The following is a 13,283-nucleotide window of genomic DNA, read 5'->3' on the forward strand; positions in this document are numbered from 1 at the left end:
AAGCACAGAGGCAGGAAAGCTGGAGTACATGGATTCAAAGAGGCATGTAATTCAGTTCTCTGTAAACTCTATTCTCTAGAGTTTGGTGGATATTTTTTAAAGCTGGCTCATTTTTTCCCCCCTCAGGAGATATAAAGATTTAAAAGTCAAAGGAAAGACACACTATCACATGTCACCATGGGACCTGCCCCCAAGCTTGACTAAAGTGCTTCCTTTCTACTGAAAAATAATTTCCCATTGAATCTCTGGTTTGAAAGAAATTTCATTGAGAACATCAGATCACTCCATTGTTTGATTCATATTTCTAATGAGAATGAATAAACAACAGCTCAGAGTTATTTATTAAAATGCTGAAGACAACTGCTTCTCAGCACCACCAACTTATGTAGTTTAGTTCAGTCAATACAGCATAACTTTTATGTGCTCAGCGCTGTCGTTTGGGCTGTAAAAAGTAAGTCACAAGCTTTCTGCTCAAGAATTGTGCCATTTCTACACAGAAGCAGAACTACAGGATCCATAGCTCCCCAACTGGTACCTCTCTGGGTCCACAGAGATAATCCAGGGATGTAACATGAAGCAGAGAAGGAAGATGAAATCAATATCACACCCCATTATTCCTTACGGCTAACTATGGCCCCTTTATTTCCAATGCAGAAAATTAACTCATGGAAGAGACATTCAAGGTGTCACAAGAGAAGATACAGCTTCTGCTAAGCCTGCATGATTGGCCAGGCAGTTTGTGGTTATGCTGTCTAATCACACAGAAAAAAAGTGGGAAAATAAAAATGGGAATCTGAGTGGCTTTCCTCTCCATACTTGAGTCTGTCCCCAGGAAGGTGTTCAAACTAGGGGCCAAGATTTCTACCTTAGAGAGCTCAGAGTTGTAAGGACAGGAAGAACAATATCGCACAGTAAATCATTGTGAACAACGTTGGTAGCGTTCTTGCTTCCAACCTTGATACCGACTGAAGTTTCAGATGCATGAATCTATCAAATACAACACCATACCCAAGTCTCTGATCCACCTATACTGGCCCCACTTTCTTCCAGAGTATTGCCTCTGAGCAGGTGATTCACCTCTACACTCCCCGAGCCATTCGCATGCCATATCCCCCTGGTAGCTTTTGAATGTTGTAGTGTCTGATGCAACCCACAGATCCCATGGTCATGGGCTTCTTGCCCCTGTATCTCATTAGCTGTGAAGTGGGTTCATTGGTGGGATGCATATAGGATCCCATGCCTGTGGATAAGGCACTCTGACAGTTTCTGGAGGGGGGTGACTCAGAGGTTGCTAAAGATGAACTCACATGCCTTCGAATGGGGATGCTGTAGAAGACTCTTGAGAGTCCCTTGGACAGCAAGGAGCCAATCCTAAAGGAAATCAACCCTGAATATTCATTGGAAGGACTGATGCTGGAGCTCCAAAACTTTGGCCACCTGATGCAGAGAGCTGACTCATTGGAAAAGACTAATGCTGGGAAAGATTGAGGGCAGGAGGAGAAGGCGGTGACAGAGGATGAGATAATAGGATGGCATCACTGACTCAGTGGACATGAGTTTGAGCAAACTCCAGGAGACAACGAAGGACAAGGAAGCCTGGTGTGCTGTAGTCCATGGGGTCACAAAAAGTCAGACATGACTTAGTGATTGAATAACAACAACATTCTGGTATGTTCTGTAATAAACTACTAGACCTTTCAGAACAGAAGAGACTGAATACAGTCCATCTGCTACCAGCAGTTGATTAGTTTTTTGTGGAATAGAGACACATCAGAGATTCAGCTTTGGCAATAGCTAGACTAGCCCTGGAAAGTGAGAGTCACTCTGTTGGATGCAGATGAAACCTCCGTCTCTGCAGCTGGGTCCTCTCAAGTCATGAGCCCATTACACCAGTTCTGGGGTGGCTGATGACAAAGGCAAATGAATGTCTACCAACTGAGTCACTTGTGCCTACATTCTAGTTCCATGATTCTCCCACAGTGCTGTCTCCTGGTGGGTCTTCACAAACCGTGCAAAGATCATGCTTTGTGCCCACTCCTTTGTTGCCTCTTTCCACATATTCTACCTTGTACATTCCTGTCTAAACTTCCAGGCCCCTTGGGCTCATCCAGTCATTTCAATTACTCATGACTGTATATATTCTCACCTTGGGGCACTTCTTTCAGACAGTAAGTAACCAAGTATACAACCAACAATTGGTGACAATGGGAAAAGTGTCTCTTAGCACTGTCTGAGTATAGCTTATAAAGAAACCACACTAATTTTTGGTTTGCACATAAAGAACAAATGCATTTGATTATTTGGCAAGAACTCCAATTATTATTTGGTCATCCATACACCAAGCTTGAGCTTTCTTCTTCTTCAGCTGTCATAAAGGATATCCATATATGGTCACAGATGGGAGGTGAAGCAGGGTTCTGGTGCAAACATAGTGGTTGACAGAGAGGGGAGAGAGGTCTAAGCTATGTATTCATGCAGTTTGCTTATGCCTTCTGGTATGTTCAGACTCAATGCAAGTCTGCCACTTTTTATGATGGACTGCTGCTGGGTTCTACCAAATAATGGTCTGGGACATTAAATAGAACCCAGCGCATGAGTCTCTACCAGGATCCAGCTGTTTCCCCACCCCAAATGACATGGCCTTGCTCTGGAACTACAATGTCTTTGATATGATTCTCTTCTTGCCATAAGCCACACACTGCATCTTTTCCTACCACACACCTCCAGCATCCTACGTTCTGCGAGACAACATACCTGAAGTGGAATTTTACTTACAGTATAGCCTGAATTGTTGCAATGCCCGTTATTACTCTAGCCCTCATAAAAAGATAACAGACTTTCGTATCATCTAGCAAATCAGCTAGGAAAGTACTTCTAAGTATACAAAGGTACTAACTTCAGAACACAATAGGCTTAATAAATATTATGCCTTTTTTGTGACAGAGGATACAAGTAGCAATTTTTCTTTAATTTTATAGAAAATATCCCAACATGTCCTGGACCACTGAGTACAGAAGTATCAGGTCTCTGAATTTTTAGCAGGTTTATCTCTCACCCTCTGGGGCACATGTGTCTTACCAAGACCTCCAGCATGCTTAACACCTGTCTCTGATTCTTCCTCATCAGCATGACACCATCAGTGTAATAATTAATCTGATGCTGCATAAGATGTCTAGATAATCCAGATATCTTCTGATTGATGACAGAGAGTAGGACAGTTAACATACCTGGAAGATAACTATGAATGTGTATTATCACCCTATGTGTCCTTTCTTGTCTGATTACAGTAGAAAAGAATGAATTTGCTACTTCAAGCCTCATGTCATACATCTGAGAATTAATTACTCAAAGAAAGATACTAGCGCATATGGCAGAGCAGCTGAGTCAGGGCTATGACTTGGTTGAGCGTGTACTCATTACAGTGGTTCTCAGAAGTCCATTTGATTTCTGTAAGCAAAGAGACTTATGGATTAAATAGAGGTATGATGGACACCACTACCCTGGCATTCTTAAGACCCTTAAGGGTGATTCTATATCTGCCATCACTCTCAAAATTCAACACTGTTTTTGACTAACTATTGTGATGGGGAGAGGAGGTGATTCCAAAGGTTCGACTTGGTATCTTTCATGCAAATAGTTTTTACCTCACAGTCCAAGGATTCAACTGGTCTTATTCCAGTTGCTGAGTATCTTGATTCTAAATTTTACATTTGAAATTTGGATAAATGACAGCCGTATTGTGTAAAATCTAGAGGATCTGCTCTAAGCAGTCTGTTCTGTGGAAGACCAGGGATGGATTTCCCGACAGGAAAGCTACATTCCTACCCAGGTGGCACTAGTGGTAAAGAATCCACCTACTGATGCAGGAGACCCAAGAGATGCGGGTTCGATCCCTGGGTTGGGAGATCCCCTGGAGTGGGAAACAGCAACCCGCTCCAGTATTCTTGCTTGGAAAAGCCCATGGACAGAGAAACCTGGTGAGCTACAGTCCATGGGGTCACAGGGGTCAGAAATGACGAAGCTCACAGGCAACTGACTGCAGACACTTTCAGGGCAGGCAGTGGGAACACCCATGGCTGTGCTTAGCTTCTGATTCATCCCAAGCCTGGATTCCCATCCAGTCACAAAATCACTGCCAGAGGCAATGGGGCCTGGCTGCCGATCTGTCTATGTCTAGTAGAAGAGAGAAAGAAAATTTTCTTTCCCTCAAGCAGAGAGAAAAGCCTTGATTTCTGGTGTGATTGGGGTCATTTGGCTCATGAACCAGCCATTGGCACTGGACCATGCGGATCCATAGGGAATGCTGTGGCCTGACTATATTGGTTCATTCGTTAACCCCAATCATAGCAGGTAGAGATTTGTCTTTTTTAATACTGCCTTTGTTTATTTGTGACTTTTTGTTGGTTTTGACTACTCTGTTTTCATAGATAGAGTTCCAGTGCATAAAACAGTGCCTGGCCATAATTGGCCCTCAGTAAGTATTTGCTGAATGAATGAATGAAATGATTTATTAGGATGTCCTTCTGAAGGCGATAGGGTGGATTTCAGAACAAACTTGGAAGAAAGTGCTAGAAAAGGGAAGTGGACGTTGAACCACCAACCAACACAATCTGCCTTTCTATTCTGAAGAAGATTTTGAGTAAGTCAGTCTTTTGCGAGTTGTGGGCTGCCACACATGTGTCTCAGAAGAAAAACACCATTTCAACAGGTAAGCAGAACTGATCAATCAAATGTTCTTTATGCGTAAGAGTTCTGCCTCGATTTGGAAATACCCAGTTTTCTTGGTATTAACAATAGTAAAGCCAGTACTTTTTCTCTTTTAAATAACTTGTGCTTTACAATGCTCTTAAAGTGATGTTGTACTTTCAAAACCATCATACACTCCTATGTCTGAAATTCAAAATAATCACTCTCAAGCAGTATAATATCTAAAGTGAGAATTCAATATCTTCTGCCATTAACAACATCATTAATAACAAATGTCTGTTTAATTACTCTTGCTAAGATTAAAAAGGCCATTATTCTTGTAACTTGAGAAATTCATTAGCTGGAAAAGGCTGTTTAATGCCAAATGCACTCCTTAAAGATGCAGTCCCCAATATCTGAAGGTATTTCTGACATTCATGCATTTGCATTACTTTAAAAAAGCGCTACCCACTGTGCTGAAGATCACGCTGTGACAATAAGCAAGCACTGTAACATTTCAAAAGCAGAAATGAAGCTCCATTTTACAATACCATACAGAGTCTGTTCTTTCGAAATTTAAACTACACAGTGAGCCCATTACTCATCACTCACCTCTCACTAATTCTGTGCTCATACAAATCCTGTACCAACACAGTGCATCCTAAGGTATGGTTAATATTCATAAGCACCTCCTCCAAAGGGATTCAGAGCCATAACTTAAGATCTTTGCAAGTCAATTTTAAAGTGAGACTTCAAGGAATTTAGACCCATTAAATGAAAATTACAAGATGGGATTTAGAACAGCATCTTTCTTAATCCACTGTTTCAGCTCAATGTATTTTTAGCACAGAAACCTGCTTAACATTTACTGAAAATGAGATCAGTGTACTCACAGAAAGCAATTCAAACTGCTTCAGTGGTCATGGTTACATACCAAGAGTTGGCTCATGCTTTCCCTTTTTGCCCCAGTGAACAATAAAGCAGAGTCACCAAACAAGCTGTAATGAAGCTTATCTCCTTGCTTCTAGGATTGATCTACTTACTGAATTTGATTCACACTTCATACTCTTTATGTTTTAGGTTCTGAGAGACAAGACTTCAACAACAGAGGGCCAGGAAGAATTGCAGAGTTCAAGCCAACCAAGGCAAATTAACTATCTCATAGAAAGTTGCTGCTCAGTCCATTCTAGAGGGAATCAGTCCTGAATATTCACTGGAAGGACTGATGCTGAAGCTGAAGCTTCAATACTTTGGCTACCTGATGCGAAGAGCTGACTCACTGGAAAAGACCCTGATGCTGGGAAACATTGAGGACAGGAGGAGAAGGGGGCAACAGAGGATGAGATAATTGGATGGCATCACCGACTCAATGGACATGAATTTGAGCAAGCTCTGGGAGACAGTGAAGGACAGGGAAGCCTGGTGTGCTACAGTCCATGGGGTCGCAAAGAGTTGGACACAATTGAGTGACTGAACAACAGAAAGGAATGAATGTCTTGCCATAACAGAAAGGACCCTCTTCTTTTTTTCCTTCATGTAGTATATAAATTGAGCATTTCTTCTATATCAGAAACTAGGGTACCAACTAATCTAAAGCTGAGTAAGACATGGTAGCTACTAAGGAGCTCTTACAACCTTGCCAAGGCTGCAAAACTTTTTGGCCAGGAAATGCAGTCTTATTGTAGGTGCTATGCTAGACACAAGATGCACCAGAACATGCAAAGGGAGTGAGAAGTTCCACAGTTATTAAAGGCATATGAAAAGGCATAGAAAACTTATATGTTGATTGGTCTTAAAAATAAAGTTATTGAAAATTTTCTTAGTTGCCCTTACATATGTTAAGGCACAATGGGTGAAGGGAGAGTCTGTACTAGTCTCAAATTTTATCCAGTGAGATTGATTCCTGTTACTCCCTTGCACAGGAACACAGTTCATCTCATATTTCTTGCTTGTTTGTTTCCATCTGTCTAGAGAGATACAGGAACCAGTAAGTCCATGGTTTCAGCACCATTTGCCACATTGCTCCCTGAGATACTTACCTTTGAGAAAGGCAAAGTCTTCTGAAATTTATCTAATCAATTTTTACCTATTATTGCTCTCTGTTACACTGCATGGTGCTCAAAGTATAAACTTACAAAAATCTTAACCACAAGCAGAAAGCTGATTTTTCTTCATTTCTCTGTTTGAAAATATGATGTCTACGTGATTTTAAACACTTGGGATGATTAGGTTTATTAATGGTGTGGTAAAAATTTGTGATAAGAGTCAAGTAAAAGTAATGCATACCGAATTATTCAGAAAACAAGAATATCTCACTCTAAGCAAGAAACTCTCTGTTAAAGTTAGCCATCACGGAACAGATGCCTTCTAACCTGCTAAAACCCCTGATGCTGAAAGTAGGAAAAGCACACTGGTATTAACTAAGGAAGTCAATAAATATCTTTATTTTAGAAAGGTTATTCGGATTATATGACATACCATCTTGAAGATTTTTATCATTCTATCAAATATGGTTTAAATAAAAATAATTCCTATAGTAATCAGCTAGTTTAAAAGTCTCAAGGCAGCAATATCTGCTTGTTCTCCCACATAAAAAATGAAGGTATCAAGAATAAGTACGTTAGTTTTGGCATGTTTCCTTGCTTGTAACTTTTTACTAACTTAGCGCCTATGAACTTTAATGAATATGAGTAACACAGGGCCAAAAGCATGATAGTAAGCTGCGTCATCATCTGGACTGATAACTCTCCTGTAAACATAGAGCGTTCTTTTTGTGATGACATGAATGGCTCTCTGAACCTGGCTGGAGCTTAACGTCCGAAATTACCTGTGCTACCCATCCCTGAAAGAAGGCAAAGAAATCACAGACGGAGCTTTATCTGGGAAGACTCTTTAGTTATTAGAGTTCTGGTCAGTCAGTTCAGTCGCTCAGTCGTGTCCGACTCTTTGCAACAACATGAATCGCAGCACGCCAGGCCTCCCTGTCCTGCACCAACTCTCGGAGTTCACTCAGACTCACGTCCACCAAGTCAGTGATGCCATCCAGCCATCTCACCCTCTGTCGTCCCCTCTCCTCCTGCCCCCAATCCCTCCCAGCATCAGAGTCTTTTCCAATGAATCAACTCTTCGCATGAGGTGGCCAAAGTACTGGAGTTTCAGCTTCAGCATCATTCCTTCCAAAGAAATCCCAGGGCTGATCTCCTTCAGAATGGACTGGTTGGGCCTTCTTGCAGTCCAAGGGACTCTCAAGAGTCTTCTCCAACACCACAGTTCAAAAGCATCAATTCTTTGGCACTCAGCTTTCTTCACAGTCCAACTCTCACATCCATACATGACCACAGGAAAAACCATAGCCTTGACTAGATGGACCTTTGTTGGCAAAGTAATGTCTCTGCTTTTCAATATGCTGTCTAGGTTGGTCATAACTTTTCTTCCAAGGAGTAAGCGTCTTTTAATTTCATGGCTGCAGTCACCATCTCCAGTGATTTTGGAACCCCCCAAAATAAAGTCTGACACTGTTTCCACTGTTTTCCCATCTATTTGCCATGAAGTGATGGGACCAGATACCATGATCTTCGTTTTCTGAATGTTGAGCTTTAGGCCAACTTTTTCACTCCTCTCTTTCACTTTCATCAAAAAGCTTTTTAGTTCCTCTTCACTTTCTGCCATAAGGGTGGTGTCATCTGCATATCTGAGGTTATTGATATTTCTCCTGGCAATCTTGATTCCAGCTTGTGCTTCTTCTGGTAGGGACTCAAAATGGGATTCTATCATCATGGAATCCTGGGGCTTTTAAAGATTGCAGACAATCACATCGAGTCTCCTAGGGCTGTGACACCATCCACACATAAGAGGTCTGGTGTCCTGGCAGAGTCAACAGCTTGGCTTGAGTCTGTCTAGGCATCAGCTTGTCTCTGCCACGCTCTACCTATGTCTTCATTTTTGAAGTTTCTAGTGAAGAAAACTTCATATAATTTTTCACAGAATGAAAATTCAGAAAATGCATTCAAATAAACCACATTTTCTGGAAAACCTTCTCTTATTCTGCTTCAACATCCCTAGTTGCTAGAGCTCACTCCAGAGGGGATGAAAGGGTCTTCCTGCCAAATTCATCTGATCTCATTGTCAGACTATTTAGGTTGCATGACTGAGGGTTTTACTCAGAGCAAGCTTTTCCTCACACACATATACAAACACATGCACACAGATATTTTAAACTTGAGTTTCCATTTCCATGGGAACTAAATAGACGCTTATAGTACAGATAAAAATGAAAGGAAGAGAGACTTTTTTATTTTATAAAAGAATCATTTTTATTCTGTGGAACTCTATGGGGAAAATCTAAAAGGTAAGAGGAACTTCTTAAGTGGAAAAACAATTCATTTTTTGCCATGAGCATCAAAATTTACACAAAATTGGTTGAAAGTCTCAGGAGAAGAAAATGCATGTGTGTGAATGCACATGTATGTGTGTAAATGTACATGTATGTGTGTAAATGTGCACACATATTATAGAAACAGATAAATGTGAAATGTTCCAAGCTATTTACCAGTAGTGAAGTTTTGACTTTATAAAATCCATGAATATAAAGTATATTGAAATATTTACACAGAAATTAATTCTCAATGAAAGTGATCAGGCTTTCATTTTATAAAATAAATAACTTCACAAATAGCACAAGGAGTTTCACATTTGATACACTACTTTCAATTTGACGCTTTGGTTATGGGTTAGAATGGAGTATGTGATTCTTTGTATACTCCTAAAGGGAATGTTTTTAGCTAGGTTCAAGGAAAAAAGGCAAAGATTTGGTACAGAGGTAAAGGAACTCAGGAAGAGGCATGCAGCTGAGCTACTGGAATAAATATGCTGAAACCAAGGACTAAAGCATTGTATATAATTTGGAAAGACTTCTCTCCTAATCTGTCATTAACTATATCTCTTTTCACCCATGTATTTTTTCAAGAACTCAGTATAGACCTACTCTCTCTGCTTCCTAAGTCAATTGAAATAAAAAAGTTTTTAGGTGTTTATAAAAGAATAATTAGAGTGATGCTATAGTGTATTAGGTATAAATCCAAACACTCCTAATGCTTAGCTCGGGTAAAATGTATAACTTTGGAATAATCAATTGTGGCAAGGTGAATAGAAGCACATTATATGAAAATGGTTGCCCCTGCTGTTACTAGGTGAATTGCAGGGGGATAGTAGTCTTCAGAAAAGTGGCAGGCAGTAAATTCAACCACAGTCCTTGTGCACCAGGCAGATTTCAAAGACTATGTGAGTGAGAAGTATAGCCAGGAATCACAATAAGTGATGAGGGAGTTACTTGATCAATTCTTAAGCTCTGGATTAAACAGAAAGAGAAAGCTGTGTTGGAACCAGAGTATTGGTAGATAAATTATAGTGAGGAGCATTAAGCAGTTTTACAAATTTTTTGTCAGCTACTTAAATAAATAATTGAAAGGATAGTATCCATTTTAAGTATATAATGATTTCAGAATGTCACCTGGGAAGGTTCTCATAGAAAGCCTCAGAGTTATGTACAGTCTTTGAGAATTTTCCTTAATCAAGGCCCTGTTCCTTAGACTTGCAGTCTCTAACACTTAATTTTTTTAGGGTTGGAAAGCAAATCCATCTAAGACAGTTTCTCTACTGAATCAGTCATGAGACTGTTACACAAATTTCAGTGTAATATCTCACACACACACACGCAATGCATGCGCACACACATATGTATAGTTGTAGATATACAGATACACAGTGTGATACAAACCCCAAAACAATACAGCTTCACGTGTGCCAGAGTACTCATGTGACTGATGGGAGCATTCTCCTTGAAATTAAACATGGTGGTAAACATACACATGAAAAAATGTTCAACATCACTAATTATCAGAGAAATGCAAATTAAAACTAGGAGATATCACCTGCTGCTGCTGCTAAGTCGCTTCAGTCGTGTCTGGCTCTGTGCAACCCCATAGACAGCAGCCCACCAGGGTCCCCCACCCCTGGGATTCTCTAGGCAAGAACACTGGAGTGGGTTGCCATTTCCTTCTCCAATGCATGAAAGTGAAAAGTGAGAGTGAAGTCGCTCAGTCGTGTCCGACTCTTAGCGACTCCATGGACTGCAGCCCACCAGGCTCCTCTGTCCATGAGATTTTCAAGGCAAGAGCACTGGAGTGGGTTGCCATTGCCTTCTCCAGAGGAGATATCACCTAACACTTATCAAAATGGGTATCATCAAAAAGTCTAGCAATAACAAATGTTGACATTTGTAGAGGAAAGGGAACCCCAGTAGAAGGTAGAGGAAAGGGAGCCCTAGTACAAGGTAGATGATATTGTAAATTGGTGCAGCCACAATGCAAAACAGTAAGGAAGTTCCTCAAAAAGCTAATAATAAAACTACCATGCCACACAGCAATTTCACTTCCGGGTATATAACTGAATAAAATGAAAACATAAATTTGAAAAGATACATGCATTCCAATACTCATAGCAGCATTATTTACAATAGTCAAGATATGGAAGCAATCCAAGTGTCCATCAACAGATGACTGGCTAAAAGATATGGATTACATACAATCAAATATTAGCCACAAAAGCAACAAAATTCTTCCATTTGCAGCAACATGGATGGACCTAGAGACTATTATGCTTAGTGAAATAAGTCAGACAAAGAAAAATATGCTACATTATCACTTAATCTAAAGGAAAAAAAAACTAAAAGAAAAAAATGTATATAACAAAGCAGAAACATATTCACAGATACAGAGAACAAACTACTGCTTACCAGTGGGGAGATGAAAGCGAGGGATGAGATAGAGGAATGGGATTAAGAGATATAAATTACTAAGTATGAAATAAATAAATAAGCAAGGATATATTGTACCACACAGGGAAATATAGCCATTATTTTAATACAAACTTTAAATGGAGTATAATCTATAAAATATTGAATCACTACATTTTAACACCTGAAACAATTTTAATATTGTAAATAAACTATACTAAATAAAAAAAGAAACATGGGAAGTAACTTCTTAAACTTATCTTACTGATGCCACTGCATGTGTTCATAAAGTATGCTTATCACATTGTCTGTATAGCAAAATATAGCAAGCTACCTAAATGAATGACATTTGTTAAAGTATAATAATATGAGAAAGCAGATAACCATTTAAACTGTATATATTTTCCAAATGAAATGACCCATCCTTTTTTAACTATATGCAGTCTTGTTTTTTTTTTCAAAAGGACATATGAGAAGTAAGTTCATAAACAAAATACTATTGCTAATTTACAATGAGAAATACATTTCAGCAATCAGAATTGTCCAGATGATGGATCAATTTTATTCCTAAAAGCAGACTTTTAAATAAAAATAAAGAGCTTTCTCAATGAGCATGGAATTAGAACAAGATAATTTAGTTAGCTAAATCAATGTTTAGTGGCATCAGGATAAGAAAGTCTTATGTCTCCATTTATAGATATTGAAAATGATCTTTTTTTTATTAGGTTTGGAATACTTAAAGATTGTTAGCTACAACCTGCTGTAGTCTTTCCCTCAGAAATCATGGTTTAGCAAACGGGACCACATAGCTCAAAAGCCATTTGGCTATGAAAGACTCCATCCCTTGGGAAAGAAGCAAGGACACACCCAAAGCTTATCTCTGTGACCTTTCTTTCTCTAGACTTCATGGTCAACTACTCCTCTTACTGTTGGACAAGTTCTTTAATATCTTTATTCAAAATAGAGTTTACCACAGTGTATCTTTGAAGCAACTTAACATTTCCCAGCTTTGACACAGTTATTTGAATTTTTAACTTTTTCAGGACAATCTCATTTTCCTCATTTTCAAAGTCTTCAGGCACACTTCATCCTACTTCTTACATAATCAATTTGCAAATCTACAAGTTCACTTATTCATTACTCTTCAGTTTCCTAGGAATCTACTCTAAATGAGAGAAAGCGAATATTTGTTACAGGGTGTTTGAAGATCTTCTGTCTTACCCCAGCTGACTCAATTATAGGCTAGCCAGGAACCTTCACACTGAGTCACAAGAAGAATCTAGGACAAATCTAAATGTAGAATTTGATCCTGAAAGAGACAATCCACAATTCAAATCCACAGTGAGTCCATGACATTAGAAAGAGGCAATATTTGAAGTCTACAGTTGGTTAATATCATGGTGTTCAGTGGTATCTCAGCTGTGATTACAATCCCACTCAGTAGCAAGATAAATGTGAGAATACGCCTATTTCTCAGACAGAAGGTACACTGTTAATTCTTAATAAATATTAAATAAAACAAAGTTGACCCAGCAAGATCAATAGCAGAGAAAATAAAATTAAGGGCAAATAGCTTTAATGGAGATAAAAAGGGAAGCTACATAATAGTTAAACAATCCACCAATCATATGTTTTAATTGACTCTATATATATCTAAAAAATAGGATACTATAACTGACTTTGCATATACCTAAATAGATAAAAGAAAAACCTTACAGAATCATGAGAAAAATACTGAGAAAATCTCAATCAAAATAGAATATTTTAGCATTTCTCTTTCTGAAACTGACAAAACAAACCAACA

The sequence above is a fragment of the Budorcas taxicolor genome, chromosome 7 (assembly GCF_023091745.1).
Source record: "Budorcas taxicolor isolate Tak-1 chromosome 7, Takin1.1, whole genome shotgun sequence".
Lineage (NCBI taxonomy): Eukaryota > Metazoa > Chordata > Mammalia > Artiodactyla > Bovidae > Budorcas > Budorcas taxicolor.